The sequence below is a fragment of the Pseudorca crassidens genome, chromosome 19 (assembly GCF_039906515.1).
Source record: "Pseudorca crassidens isolate mPseCra1 chromosome 19, mPseCra1.hap1, whole genome shotgun sequence".
Taxonomy (NCBI): domain Eukaryota; kingdom Metazoa; phylum Chordata; class Mammalia; order Artiodactyla; family Delphinidae; genus Pseudorca; species Pseudorca crassidens.
In genome coordinates, this window is record NC_090314.1 from 48680389 (window position 1) to 48694580 (window position 14192).

At 39.8% G+C, this 14192-nt stretch overlaps 1 protein-coding gene across 2 annotated transcripts in view; it reads left to right on the forward strand.

Annotated features, from left to right (window-relative positions):
• The first annotated feature begins 1105 nt into the window (after positions 1-1105).
• EFCAB13 (EF-hand calcium binding domain 13) overlaps positions 1106-14192 on the forward strand; it is a 38584-nt gene continuing 25497 nt past the window's right edge. For both annotated transcript variants that reach the window (XM_067714584.1, XM_067714582.1), the window contains exon 1: positions 1106-1168. The gene's annotated coding sequence lies outside the window, so the exon portion shown is untranslated. The remainder of the gene's footprint in view (positions 1169-14192) is intronic.

The window sequence follows — 14192 nt, forward strand, 5'->3', positions numbered from 1 at the left end:
ATGCCTACAGAGCAGGGTTTAAGGTACAAATGATCATAGCAGTATCCCTGAAGGAATTAACTATGGTAACATATTAGGTACTACACATACAGTTTTGAGTTATCACAATCCAGGGAAAATTAAGGCTTAGATAGCATGGGTAATTTGCCCCACCAGGTGCAATGAATAAACAGGATTTGAATTTGGATACATCTGCCTCTAAAGCACATGCTGTTCGCCGCATGTAAATAATGGAGAGAGCTCACGTTGGATCGATCAATGTGAACAATGTTACCTATATGTTTGTAAAGAAAAGATACTTTAAATCGTGGTCTATTTTCAAAACACTCTGCTTGACAGAGCATTTACAACTTTAACAAACCTTAAAGACGATTAATTTCATCGAATTGGATTTATACGACGTTTTAGGGACTCCTGCGGAAAGCCATGAACAATTGCTTTGTGTATTTTCTTTCACCAATATCAGTTCATCTGCATGAAAAGAAAAGTTGATTTTCAGCAAAAAAACAAAGTATCTGTTCCAAAAGTAGAGTTAGTCCTCGGAAGGGCAGCCTAGAACAAATCTCAGTAAGGTTGTGGGACAAACGGCTTGGAGCCACTGTCCATTACTAAGTAATAGAAGCGAAGGAGGATGGAATGCTTTAGAAGAAAGGGAGGGCGGGAGGTATTCAAAGGATGGATAGAAGATAACATTGAAATGGGATCAGATGGGGAAGGATAGCGGACCGGAAAATGAACACAGCTACCAGAAGAGCAGAGAGCGTGTAGGATGGAGGGAGAAATCGAGGTCCAGGGTGCAGGAGAGAAAGCTCGGAGATGAGCCCCGCCACTCGTGTCCAGGCCGCCGACCCCCGGCCGGGTGAGGTCACAGGCCCTTATGAGGTGGGGCAGACGGGTGCGGCCGCAGCGCTCTCTAGTCCGGGCGGAGGCGGCGGCGACCTCAGCCGCTGCCCGGAGCCCCGGAGCCCCGGAGCCCCTGCAAGGCGGCCGTGGCGGCGGCATCCGAGGAAGCCTGGGTCCCGCGATCACCCAGCGCCGGGTGCTCAGTGGGCGGAGCATCAGGGCGGTCAGGTGACCCGGGGGCGGGGCTTCGTTGCGCCAGAGCCCGGGAAGGAGGTGGAGCGAGAGCGTCGCGCCGAGCGAGGGGCCGAGGAGCTGAAGCACCCGCGTGAGGACCCGCAGACACCTGAGGGAGCGAGGGACAGATTGGGGAGTCGTAGGGGGCAGACGGTGGGACCTTCAGGGGACAGAGGTGGGGAGGGGAGACCCGCTAAGGCGATGGGGAGGAACAGCCTCTGAGGCTGAGGGAGAGAAGACGGCCACGCGGTGTGAGGTACAAAGTAGAACAGTTCCGGAGATGAGTGAAGGTTCCAGAAAGGGCAGTGAGGTGACGAGGCGGACAGTCAAGGGGCAGAGTGAGGGATGACTGGGCCGGAGCCGGCAGTCCCTCAGAAATGGTGGTGGTTCTCGGAGGGTGGCGGTCACTGTGGCGGGGAGGCTTCCCCGCTCCTTCGCATAGTTAGACCTCCGTTAGAGCACTTGTTGCCACCTTCGCAGGTGGTTTTCTTGTCTACTTGTCTACTTGCTTTTCTTCCCAAAGAAGTCATAAGCTTCACAAGAGCAGGGCCCCTTGGAATCCTCCACCGCGCGGGGTTTTGCATGAAGTGGATGTTCACTTAATATTTGTTAAACAAAGGTGGCGATTGGGGGTGATCAGTAGATACAGTGACGTGGTTATACAATTGCATTTAATGGACGTGTGCCGTCAACAAAAGTGGAGAAGAGTGAGTGAGTGAGGCAGCTCGTGAGGGAATCGGTGTGGAAGGAAAGAGTGGAAGGTACTTTGTGAGGGGATGTCCCTCTGAGAAGCAGTCAGTTATTCTGTGGAGGTGATGATAATTCATCAAGGGAGAAGGCGCAACTGTGGAAGCGCAATGTAAACCTTAAGGCCCTAAACAAAATTAAGTCTTATTTTGGGCTTTTGGAGTCAGAAGCTCTTTGTTTTCTGCCTCAGCTCTGCCTCTCTGTTTACTAGGAAGCAATGGAGTTTTACTGAACTATCCCTGAATTCAGGAGTCAGAGACCTGAAATTTGCTACTGTGTATTTTCTTATGTACTTTGTGTGCGCAAATCACAATCTCTTTGTGCATCAGTTTCCTCATGTGTAATTAATAATTAAGGGGTTAGACTGGAAAGATTTCTAAGATCATTCTAGCTCTGTTATGGATTCTGTGATGTCATGTAACATCAAACAAGGAGTACCCCCCACCCCAGCCCTTAACATATATATATATTTTTAAAGATTTATTATTATTAATTAATTTATTTTTGGTTGCATCGGGTATTAGTTGCAGCACTTGGGATCTTCATTGGGGCATGCGGGCTCTTCGTCGTAACACGTGAGCTTCTCTCTAGTTGCCGCACGCGGGCTTCTCTCTATTTGTGGTCTGTGGGTTTTCTCTCTCTAGTTGTGGCGCGTGGGCTCCAGGTCGCGTAGGCTCTGTAGTTTGCGGCATGCGGGCTTTCTAATTGAGGTACGTGAACTCAGTAGTTGTGACACGCGGGCTTAGTTGACCCGTGGCATGTGGGATCTTAGTTCCCTGACCAGGAATCGAACCCCCGTCCCCTGCATTGTAAGATAGATTCTTTGCCACTGGACCACCAGGGAAGTCCCTAACATATATCTTTTAAGTTACAAAATTTTGAAAATTCTATACTTTGCCAAGGACTGGAAAACCATTTAGTAACAATACAACAGCTTGATCTACATAGGGAATGAATCAGTCATGATATTAAAAAAATACCTTTGATGTATCAGAGAGTTTTGAATTTTCTCACTTCTTTTTGGTAGTTTTTGATGAGTCAGATGATGACAACCAAGAAGCAAAGGAAAATGAGAAAGGATGGTGTGTGGGGGGGAGTGTGGTGGGCAGAATACAGGATGTGGCTGCTGGTGACTCTTTTGTCTCTTACTCTCCTAGTACCACTGGGACCTTTGCCAGAATAGATGCCCTTCGCGCTTCTCATAGCTGTTTCTAGACTTTTCTTCCTCCCATTCTCAAAACTTTCAGTTTTGCACCTCACATCAGATTATACCATGCACTACTACTCCTTGTTGCAAATTTCAGCTCCAGGCTTTCTACCACTCTAGCAATACTTCTGTCATAATTCTTGTGATTTAGTATTCACATAGATGATCCTTTGAATATCTGGTCTCTCAGTTCTTGCCCCCCTCTCCTACAATAATTTCACCTTTCCTCAGTCACTTGCTCCCTTCATAGCTTCTGTCTTATATTACCAGTAACTGAAACTCTGTTATCTCAACATGCTGCATTCTCCAGCCATCACATTCCTACCTTTAGTTAAAAAAATTTTTTTTAAATGTCACCCATTCTCTGTTGTCCTTACTTCCCACCCACCTACTCAGTTTGTTTCATGGTCAGTAATTAAAACCACTCCCTTGCATTTGCCCCCAGTTCCCTTACCACCTTTTCAGTTCATTTTACTTTCTTGGCTAAATCATAACCCTAGATTTAATCTAGATCTCTGCCTACTGAGTTTCAGCATTTTTGCAATGAACATGGTTGGAGGAAAACACACAACCATGATTACTGTTCACTTTAAATTCATGATCACTTACCTAAAGGGACCCTTCAAGCTGTCCAGCGATCATATCAGATTCCCCTGGGCTATTAATTCTATTTTTTAAAATTTATATTACCATTTATTAGTTTTGCCCATTCTTTAAATTTTTTTATTTTATTTGTTGAAGTATAGTTGATTATATGACAATATTATATTAGTTTCAGGTGTACAACATAGCAATTCAATATTTTTATAGGTTATACTCCATTCAAAGTTACTACAAAATAATGGCTATATTTCCCTGTACTGCACAATATATCCTTGTTGCTTATTTATTTTATACATAGTTGTTTGTGTCTCTTAATCCCATAACTCTATTTTACCCCTCCGCACTTCCCTCTCCCTATTGATAACCAGTTTGTTCTCTGTTTTGTTACATACATTCATTTGTTTTCTTTTTAGATTCCACATATAGGTGATGATATGAAGTCTTTGTGTTTCTCTGTCTGACCTATTTCACTAAGCATAATACCCTCTAGGTTCATCCATGTTGTTGCAAATGTCAGAATATCATTCTTTTTTATGGCTCAGTAATATTCCATCACACACACACACACACACACACACACACACACACATCACATCATCTTTATCCATTCGTCTTTTTTCTTTTTTTTAAAATAAATTTATTTATTTATTTTTGGCTGCATTAGGTCTTTGTGCTGCGCACAGGTTCCTCCTTGTGGAGGCTTCTCTTGTTGCAGAGCACGGGCTCTAGGCGTGTGGGCTTCAGTAGTTGTGGCTTGCTGGCTTCAGTAGTTGTGGTTCATGGGCTGTAGAGCACAGGCTCAGTAGTTGTGGCATATGGGCTTAGTTGCTCTGCAGCATATGGGATCTTCCTGGACCAGGGATCGAACCCGTGTCCCCTGCATTGGCAGGCGGATTCTTAACCACTGCACCACCAGGGAAGCCCTATCCATTCATCTTTTGATGGGCACGTAGGTTGCTTCCATGTCTTAGCTATTGTAAGTAGAGCTGCTATGAACATTGGGGTGCATGTATCTTTTTGAATTAGTGTTTTCATTTTCTTAGGATACAAACCCAGCAGTGGAATTGCTGGATCATGTTCTATTTTTAGTTTTTTTTAGAAACCTCCATACTGTTTTCCATAGTGGCTGCACCGATTTACAATCCTACCAACAGTGTACTTGGGTTCCCTTTTCTCTACATCCTCGCCAACATTTGTTATTTGTAGACTTTTTGATGATAGCCATTCCGACAGGTGTGAGTTGATTGGACTATTACTTCTTCCACTCTCCTAGATGACTATTTTGTAACAATGCCTCTCTCCTCAAAACCTCCAGCTCCTCCTCTCACATCCTCATTCTCTGTTGATTACTTTGCTTCCTGTTTCACTAAGGAGACTGAGGCAATCAGAGATGATTTCCACAAGCTCCCACGACCACACCTACTCACCTACTCTACATGTAATTATGCCCAGTTACTCTGCCATGTCTCCTACTACTGTGAATATGTGCTAAGCTAAGGCCAGAGCCTCCCCTTCTGCCCTAAATCCCATTTCCTTTCTCCTACTTGAGAATATTGTTCCAGTAACTCTCCCCTCCTATATGATTAATTTTTGCTCCTCCACTAGATTATTTCTATTAGCATATGAATATTTCTTTATCTTTCCCCATCTTAAAACCTCATAACCACTCTGACCCCTCAGCTACTACCTCATTTCTCTTTCCCTTTATAGAATAACTCCTTAAGTCATCTCTTCTGGCTGTCTCCAATTTCTGTCCCCCATTCTCTCTTGAACTCACTCCAAGGACATTATTTCCGTATCATAACACCCAAATGGCTCCTCTTAGGGTAGTTGGTGTCCTCCATGTTGCAATATATATGTGTTGAATTCATGGATGGAGGGATGAATGGATTGGAGAAAAGGGATACGACTCTTTTCACTTTCCTTGGTTTTCCCTTGCAAGTTCACATATATGTCATAGGATTAAAAGAGTTAAGAAACAATTCTGTTGTCAGTTATGGGAAAGAGACACCCTGTGCTATTTTTTCTCTTACCTTGGAGAGACTTATGTGGTATCTGATTTATCCAGCAGATTGAGCCCTGCCAACTTTTTGGTAATCTGATCAATAATTATGAAACAGTTCTTCCTTTCAAAATTTATTTAAATCGTGCTTACTCTGCTTAATTGAGTACTTTAATGACCTAAGAGCTCTTGGTGAGTAAGCTCAGTAGGGACAGAATTCCTTCCTCCCTTCCTCCCTCTTCCCTCCCCTTCCCTCCCTCCTTCTCTGCCTCTCTCCTTCCCTCCCTTCTTTCTTTCCTTCTTTTACAATATGTCTATAGCACTGTGCTTGGTTCTGTGAGAAATAATTCAAAGAATGATGAGATACCAGCCCATTCCTTAGAAATTTAGGCTTTAATTGGTGTAAGAGCTATACATGTGATAATTAAATAAAAATACAAGGCAAATGATTAATGCCAGTTGAATAATGAAGACAATAAGAAAAATGAAGACAGTAAGTAAGTGCTATGCCAAGAAGTTTAGAGTGGGTTGCTGGGGAAACCTGTACAGCCTTCTAATGTCTTCTGAGATAGGTATTTTTAATGTGGTTTCATTTTATTTTTAACATGTTTTGAATTCCAGGAATGTTGGGCATACCACATTCAACAGTAATTACAATAGCATTTACAGAAATAAATTATTTTAAAGTACTATCTCTCTATTAGACAGAATATTAATATTTGCAGTTCAACTTCACAATATGAAAAAGATACTAATAATTGCGACTAACAATGTAATGTCACTACCAATGTAATAAACCACTCATCAAATGTGACTCAGATATAAGTAAAAGGTATTGTGAAAAATTTGGGAAATTCTAAATTTCTAAAGTTGGTTATCACATTTACATAGTGTAGAACTGGCTAAAACAGTTTTTGTTTGCAATAGTATTGTTTTGAGAGGCAATGTTGTGTGGTGCTGAAGACCACAGGCTCTTGAGTTAGGCTGCCTGAATTCAAAATCTGACTCCACTGTTTGTTGGCTGTGGAATCTTGGGCAATTTGATCTAAGTTTTTATTTTCATCATCTGTAAAATAGAGAGAATGATAATTCCTTGCAAGGTAGTTTTCAGGAATAAATGAAATAATGCAGGTCAGAGTGTTTATCATAATGTCTCACAGTAAGTATTTAATAGCATTAGCAATTACTGGCTATGTTAGTAGTTCTGCTTAACTGGGCTTATTTGAATAAATACATATAACAACTTTCTGCTTTTCACGACATTTGAATTTGGATTTCTATTCTCCTCCTTATACTACAAAGGTAAAGTTAAGGGACTGGATGATCTCCTGTGATTTATGATCTATTAACTGCCTTTTCTAGCTTTTGTATATATATCTGAGTTGGGAAATGTCTATTAGGTATCGTACTATAAGTGAGTGTTACATTGAAAGAATAACTTAAGGTAGTTAAATATAATTACTTATGTCTCGTAAACAGGGATATGATTTTTTATTTTTCTCTTTTTTTGCAGGAAATTATTTTTTAAAATAAATTTATTTATTTGTTTATTTATTTATTTTTGGCTGCATTGGATCTTCATTGCTGCGTGGGCTTTCTCTATTTGCGGCGAGCGGGGGCTACTCTTTGTTGCCGTGCACAGGCTTCTCATTGCAGTGGCTTCTCTTGTTGTGGAGCACGAGCTCTAAGTGTGCGGGCTTCAGTAGTTGTGACACGTGGGCTCAGTAGTTGTGGCTCATGGGCTGTAGAGTGCAGGCTCAGTAGTTGTGGCACACGGGTTTAGCTGCTCCGCGGCATGTGTGATCTTCCGGGACCAGGGCTCAAACCCATGTCCCCTGCATTGGCAGGCGGATTCTTAACCACTGCGCCACCAGGGAAGTCCCTGCAGGAAATCATTTTGTGCTACTGTTCATTCACACTTGTTCATCAAGTTCTTTGGGGCCTTAAGGGCAGAATTTACCTCTAAACAGAAAGATGGAAACTAAAGTACATTTATTTTGCCAGGTATTTTTCAAAACAGTTTCTAAAGATTCCTTCCTTTTCTTTCTTAAAAATTAGTTTACATTACCTCACACCCATAATCAGTAAGCAGATTCATAGCAACATAGTCATATGATCTTGCTTAATAACTGAGGTGACCTTTGAACTCTTTTAGTGGATATATGTTGAACTCTCATCCCAGCAACCCATGTAGTATCAAGAGATCTGTGATGTGTGATGAGAGTATTTTTTGGGAAAGGGACAGGGACAATTTTCCAGGAGACCAAAGGATTTAAACCTACATGAGAGGTTGTAGACAATGTAATTAATAACATGGCAGTCTAATCAAAAGGTAATTTAAAAGATACCAAGTTTCTCTAGCCCTCTTATCTGCGATTCAGGGGACATTCTTATGTATTGGCCAGTATTGTGTCAATAAAAACAAATCAGGACTTAGTATGGAGAGACTTTATTCAAAAGGATTATTGTAAGGGAGGAAAGAGACTATTGAAATAGGAGCGGTGTGTGTGGGGGGGAACTATTGCAATAGGGAGAACGCTGTGACCATAAGATCTGCAAGCATCTCCAAGGTTTAGGGAAAAAGGGTTTTCTTTTCTTTCTTTTTTGTTTTATTTTATTGTAGTATTATTTTTTAATTTTTATTTTATATTGGAGTATAGTTGATTAACAATGTTGTGTTAGTTTCAGGTGTACAGCTAAGTGATTAAAAGGGTTTTCTTTTATAGAGAGGAGTAAACAAGGCTAGGAAGAACTGGATATGGGGAAATGGAATGTTAGAGTGGAATGATCGGATGAATAGATCAGAGAATATTTTACTGAGAGGCCAGCCCTATTTTCTGGAGGGGTTGCATGCTGACTGGCTCAGGCTGAGGGTGGGCCAAAGTTCAGGGGCTTGGAGGAGAGAAGCTTAACCGAAGCCTAGTTAATAAGCATTTTGTCCTGATTAATTGGTGAGGATAAAACAGTTCAGCTAACCATTTATGAGGCAAAGAAAGGAAAATTTGAAGGTGCTTGGCCTTGTCATAGGTAAACAAGAGGGGTATGTGGTAAGTTTTATCTAAATCTTTTGAGGAGGGGTGGTTATTTCCAGTCAGCCATTATCCAGAACACAAAAGGGTGAGGGAATTCTTCTTTCACTGTTTTTCAGGAGCACAAGACTCAGGTAGAATTTAACATTGTCAGTTGAGAGTCTTAATCTTTTTTTTTTTTTCATATCTGAATATGGACTTTTAAAATTATTTTATTTTATTTTTTAACATCTTTATTGGAGCATAATTGCTTTACAATGGTGTGTTAGTTTCTGCTTTATAACAAAGTGAATCAGCTATACATATACATATATCCCCATATCTCCTCCCTCTTGCGTCTCCCTCCCACCCTCCCTATCCCACCCCTCTAGGTAGACACAAAGCACGGAGCTGATCTCCCTGTGCTATGCGGCTGCTTCCCACTAGCTATCTATTTTACATTTGGTAGTATATGTAAGTCCATACCACTCTCTCACTTTGTCCCAGCTTACCCTTCCCCCTCCCTGTGTCCTCAAGTCCATTCTCTACTTCTGCGTCTTTATTCCTGTCCTGCCCCTAGGTTCTTCAGAACCTTTTTTTTTTTTTTTTTTTAGATTCCATATATATGTGTTAGCATACGGTATTTGTTTTTCTGTTTCTGACTTACTCACTCTGTATGACAGACTCTAGGTCCATCCACCTCACTACAAGTAACTCAATTTCGTTTCTTTTTATGGCTGAGTAATATTCCATTGTATATATGTGCCACATCTTCTCTATCCATTCATCTGTTGATGGACACTTAGGTTGCTTCCATGCCCTGGCTATTGTAAATAGAGCTGCAATGAACATTGTGGTACTTGACTCTTTTTGAATTATGGTTTCTCAGGGTATATGCCCAGTAGTGGGATTGCTGTGTCATATGGTAGTTCTATTTTTAGTTTTTTAAGGAACCTCCACACTGTTCTCCATAGTGGCTGTATCAATTTACATTCCCACCAACAGTGCAAGGGGGTTCCCTTTTCTCCACACCCTCTCCAGCATTTATTGTTCGTAGATTTTTTGATGATGGCCATTCTGACTGGTGTGAGATGATATCTCATTGTAGTTTTGATTTGCATTTCTCTAATGATTAATGATGTTGAGCATCCTTTCATGTGTTTGTTGGCAATCTGTATTTCTTCTTTGGAGAAATGTCTATTTGGGTCTTCTGCCCATTTTGGATTGGGTTGTTTGTTTTTTGATATTGAGCTGCATGAGCTGCTTGTAAATTTTGGAGATTAATCCTTTGTCAGTTGCTTCATTTGCAAATATTTTCTCCCATTCTGAGGGTTGTCTTTTCATCTTGTTTATGGTTTCCTTTGCTGTGCAAAAGCTTTTAAGTTTCATTAGGTCCCATTTGTTTATTTTTGTTTTTATTTCCATTTCTCTAGGAGGTGGGTCAAAAAGGATCTTGCTGTGATTTATGTCACAGAGTGTTCTGCCTATGTTTTCCTCTGAGAGTTTGATAGTGTCTGGACTTACATTTAGGTCTTTCATCCATTTTGAGTTTATTTTTGTGTATGGTGTTAGGGAGTGTTCTAATTTCATTCTTTTACATGTAGCTGTCCAGTTTCCCAGCACCACTTATTGAAGAGGCTGTCTTTTCTCCACTGTATATTCTTGCCCCCTTTATCAAAGATAAGGTGACCATATGTGCATGGGTTTATCTCTGGGCTTTCTGTCCAGTTCCATTGATCTATATTTCTGTTCTTTTGCCAGTACCATACTGTCTTGATGACTGTAGCTTTTTTCAGACTATTTTCTGAAGTCAGGGAGCCTGATTCGTCAAGCTCCGTTTTTCTTTCTCAAGATTGCTTTGGCTATTCGGGGTCTTTTGTGTCTCATGAAATTTTTTGTTCTAGTTCTGTGAAAAATGCCAGTGGTAGTTTCATAGGGATTGCATTGAATCTGTAGATTGCTTTGGGTAGTATAGTCATTTTCACAATGTTGATTCTTCCAATCCAAGAACATGGTATATCTCTCCATCTGTTTGTATCATCTTTAATTTCTTTCATCAGTGTCTTATAATTTTCTGCATACAGGTCTTTTGTCTCCTTAGGTAGGTTTATTCCTAGATATTTTATTTTATTTTTTGCAATGGTAAATGGGAGTGTTTTCTTAATTTCACTTTCAGGTTTTTCATCATTAGTGTATAGGAATGCAAGAGATTTCTGGGCATTAATTTGGTATCCTGCTACTTTACCAAATTCATTGATTAGCTCTAGTAGTTTTCTGGTAGCATATTTACGATTCTCTACGTATAGTATCATGTCATCTGCAAACAGTGACAGCTTTACTTCTTTTCCGATTTGGCTTACTTTTATTTCTTTTTCTTCTCTGATTGCTGTGGCTAACACTGCCAGAACTATGTTGAATACTAGTGGTGAGAGTGGGCAACCTTGTCTTGTTCCTGATCTTAGTGGAAATGGTTTCAGTTTTTCACCATTGAGAATGATGTTGGCTGTGGGTTTGTCATATTTGGTCTTTATTATGTTGAGGTAGGTTCCTTCTGTGCCTACTTTCTGGAGGGTTTTTATCGTAAATGGGAGTTGAATTTTGTCAAAAGTTTTCTCTGCATCTATTGAGATGATCATATGGTTTTTCTCCTGCAATTTGTTAATATGGTGTATCACATTGATTGATTTGCGTATATTGAAGAATCCTTGCATTCCTGGGATAAACCTCACTTGATCGTGGCGTATGATCCTTTTAATTTGCTGTTGGATTCTGTTTGCTAGTATTTTGTTGAGGATTTTTGCATCTATGTTCATCAGTGATATTGGCCTGTATTTTTCTTTTTTTGTGGCATCTTTGTCTGGTTTTGGTATCGGAGTGATGGTGGCCTCATAGAATGAGTTTGGGAGTATTCCTCCCTCTGTTATATTTTGGAAGAGTTTGAGAAGGATGGGTGTTAGCTCTTCTCTAAATGTTTGATAGAATTCGGCTGTGAAGCCATCTGGTCCTGGGCTTTTGTTTGTTAGAAGATTTTTAATCACAGTTTCAATTTCAGTGCTTGTGATTGGTCTGTTTCTATTTTCTATTTACTCCTGGTTCGGTCTCGGAAGGTTGTGCTTTTCTAAGAATTTGTCCATTTCTTCCAGGTTGTCCATTTTATTGGCATGTAGTTGCTTGTAGTAATCTCTCATGATCCTTCGTATTTCTGCAGTGTCAGTTGTTACTTCTCCTTTTTCATTTCTAAAAGTCATCTCCCTTTTTTTTCTTGATGAGTCTGGCTAATGGTTTATCAATTTTGTTTATCTTCTCAGCTTTTAGTTTTATTGACCTTTGCTATCGTTTCCTTCATTTCTTTTTCATTTATTTTTGATCTGACCTTTATGATTTTTTTCCTTCTGCTAACTTTGGGGTTTTTTGGTTCTTCTTTCTCTAATTGCTTTAGGTGTAAAGTTAGGTTGGTTATTTGAGGTGTTTCTTGTTTCTTAAGGTAGGATTGTATTGCTATAAACTTCCCTCTTAGAACTGCTTTTGCTGCCTCCCATAGGTTTTGGGTCGTCATGTTTTCATAGTCATTTGTTTCTAGGTATTTTTTGATTTCTCTTTGATTTCTTCAGTGATATCTTGGTTATTAATTAGTGTATTCTTTAGCCTCCATGTGTTTGTATTTTTTACAGATTTTTTTCCTGTAATTGATATCTATTCTCATAGTGTTGTGGTCGGAAAAGATACTTGATATGATTTCAATTTTCTTAAATTTACCAAGGCTTGATTTGTGACCCAAGATATGATCTATCCTGGAGAATGATCCGTGAGCACTTGAAAAGAAAGTGTATTTTGTTGTTTTTGGATGGAACGTCCTATAAATATCAATTAAGTCCACCTTGTTTAATGTGTCATTTAAAGCTTGTGTTTCCTTATTTATTTTCATTTTGGATGATCTGTCCACTGGTGAAAGTGGGGTGTTACAGTCCCCTACTATTATTGTGTTACTGTCGATTTCCCCTTTTATGGCTGTTAGCATTTGCCTTATGTATTGAGGTGCTCCTATGTTGCGTGCATAAATATTTACAATTGTCATATCTTCTTCTTGGATTGATCCCTTGATCATTATGTAGTGTCCTTCTTTGTCTCTTGTAATAGTCTTTGTTTTAAAGTCTGTTTTGTCTGATGTGAGAATTGCTACGCCAGGTTTCTTTTGATTTCCATTTGCATGGACTATCTCTCTATCACCTCACTTTCAGTCTGTATGTGTCCCTAGGTCTGAGGTGGGTCTCTTATAGACAGCATATATACAGGTCTTGTTTTTGTATCCATTCAGCCAGCTATGTCTTTTGGTTGGAGCATTTAATCCATTTATATTTAAGGTTATTATCGATATGTATGTTCCTATTACCATTTTCTTAATTATTTTGAGTTTGTTATTCTAGATCTTTTCCTTCCCTTGTGTTTCCTGCCTAGAGAAGTTCTTTTAGCATTTGTAAAGCTGGTTTGGTGGTGCTGAATTCTCTTAGCTTTTGCTTGTCTGTAAAGGTTTTAATTTCTCCGTCAAATCTGAATGAGATACTTGCTGGGTAGAGTAATCTTGGTTGTAGGTTTTTCCCTTTCATCACTTTAAATATGTCTTCTCACTCCCTTCTGGCTTGCAGAGTTTCTGCTGAAAGATCAGCTGTTAACCTTATGGGGATTCCCTTGTGTGTTATTTGTTGTTTTTTCCCTTGCTGCTTTTAATGTTTTTTCTTTGTATTTAATTTTTGATACTTTGATTAATATGTGTCTTGGTGTGTTTCTCCTTGGATGTATCCTGTATGGGACTCTCTGTGCTTCCTGGACTTGATTCACTATTTACTTTCCCATATTAGGGAAGTTTTCAACTATAATCTCTTCAAATATTTTCTCAGTCCCTTTCTTTTTCTCTTCTTCTTCTGGGACCCCAATAATTCGAATGTTGGTGTGTTTAATGTTGTCCCAGAGGTCTCTGAGACTGTCCTTAATTCTTTTCATTCTTTTTTCTTTATTCTGCTCTGCAGTAATTATTTCCAGTATTTTTATCTTCCAGGTCACTTATCCGTTCTTCTGCCTCAGTTATTCTGCTATTCATTCCTTCTAGAGAATTTTTAATTTCATTTATTGTGTTATTCATCAGTGTTTGTTTGCAGAATTCTTTCCAGTGACCTGTCTTTTAGTTCACTGTTCCATTCTTCTGCTTGATCTAGTCTGCTGTTTAGCACCTCTAGTGAAATTTTCAGTTATGTGTTCTTCACCTCTATGATTTCTGTTTGGCACTTTTGAATATTTTCTATCTCTGTGTTGAAGTTCTCACTTTGTTCTTGCATTGTTCTCTTGATTTTGACGAGCATCTTTATGAGAGTTATCTTTTTTATTAGAGTTACGAGATTCTCTGTGTTGGAGTCTGTGCATTACACAAAGCAAGCACCTCTCTTAGTCTTCATAGACTGGCCTTATACAGGAGAATACCCCTACCAATTAGCCTAGCCAATATTCTTGGGACCTCTACCAACTCTTTCCTTCCCCAGGCTCTAGGACTGGCGAG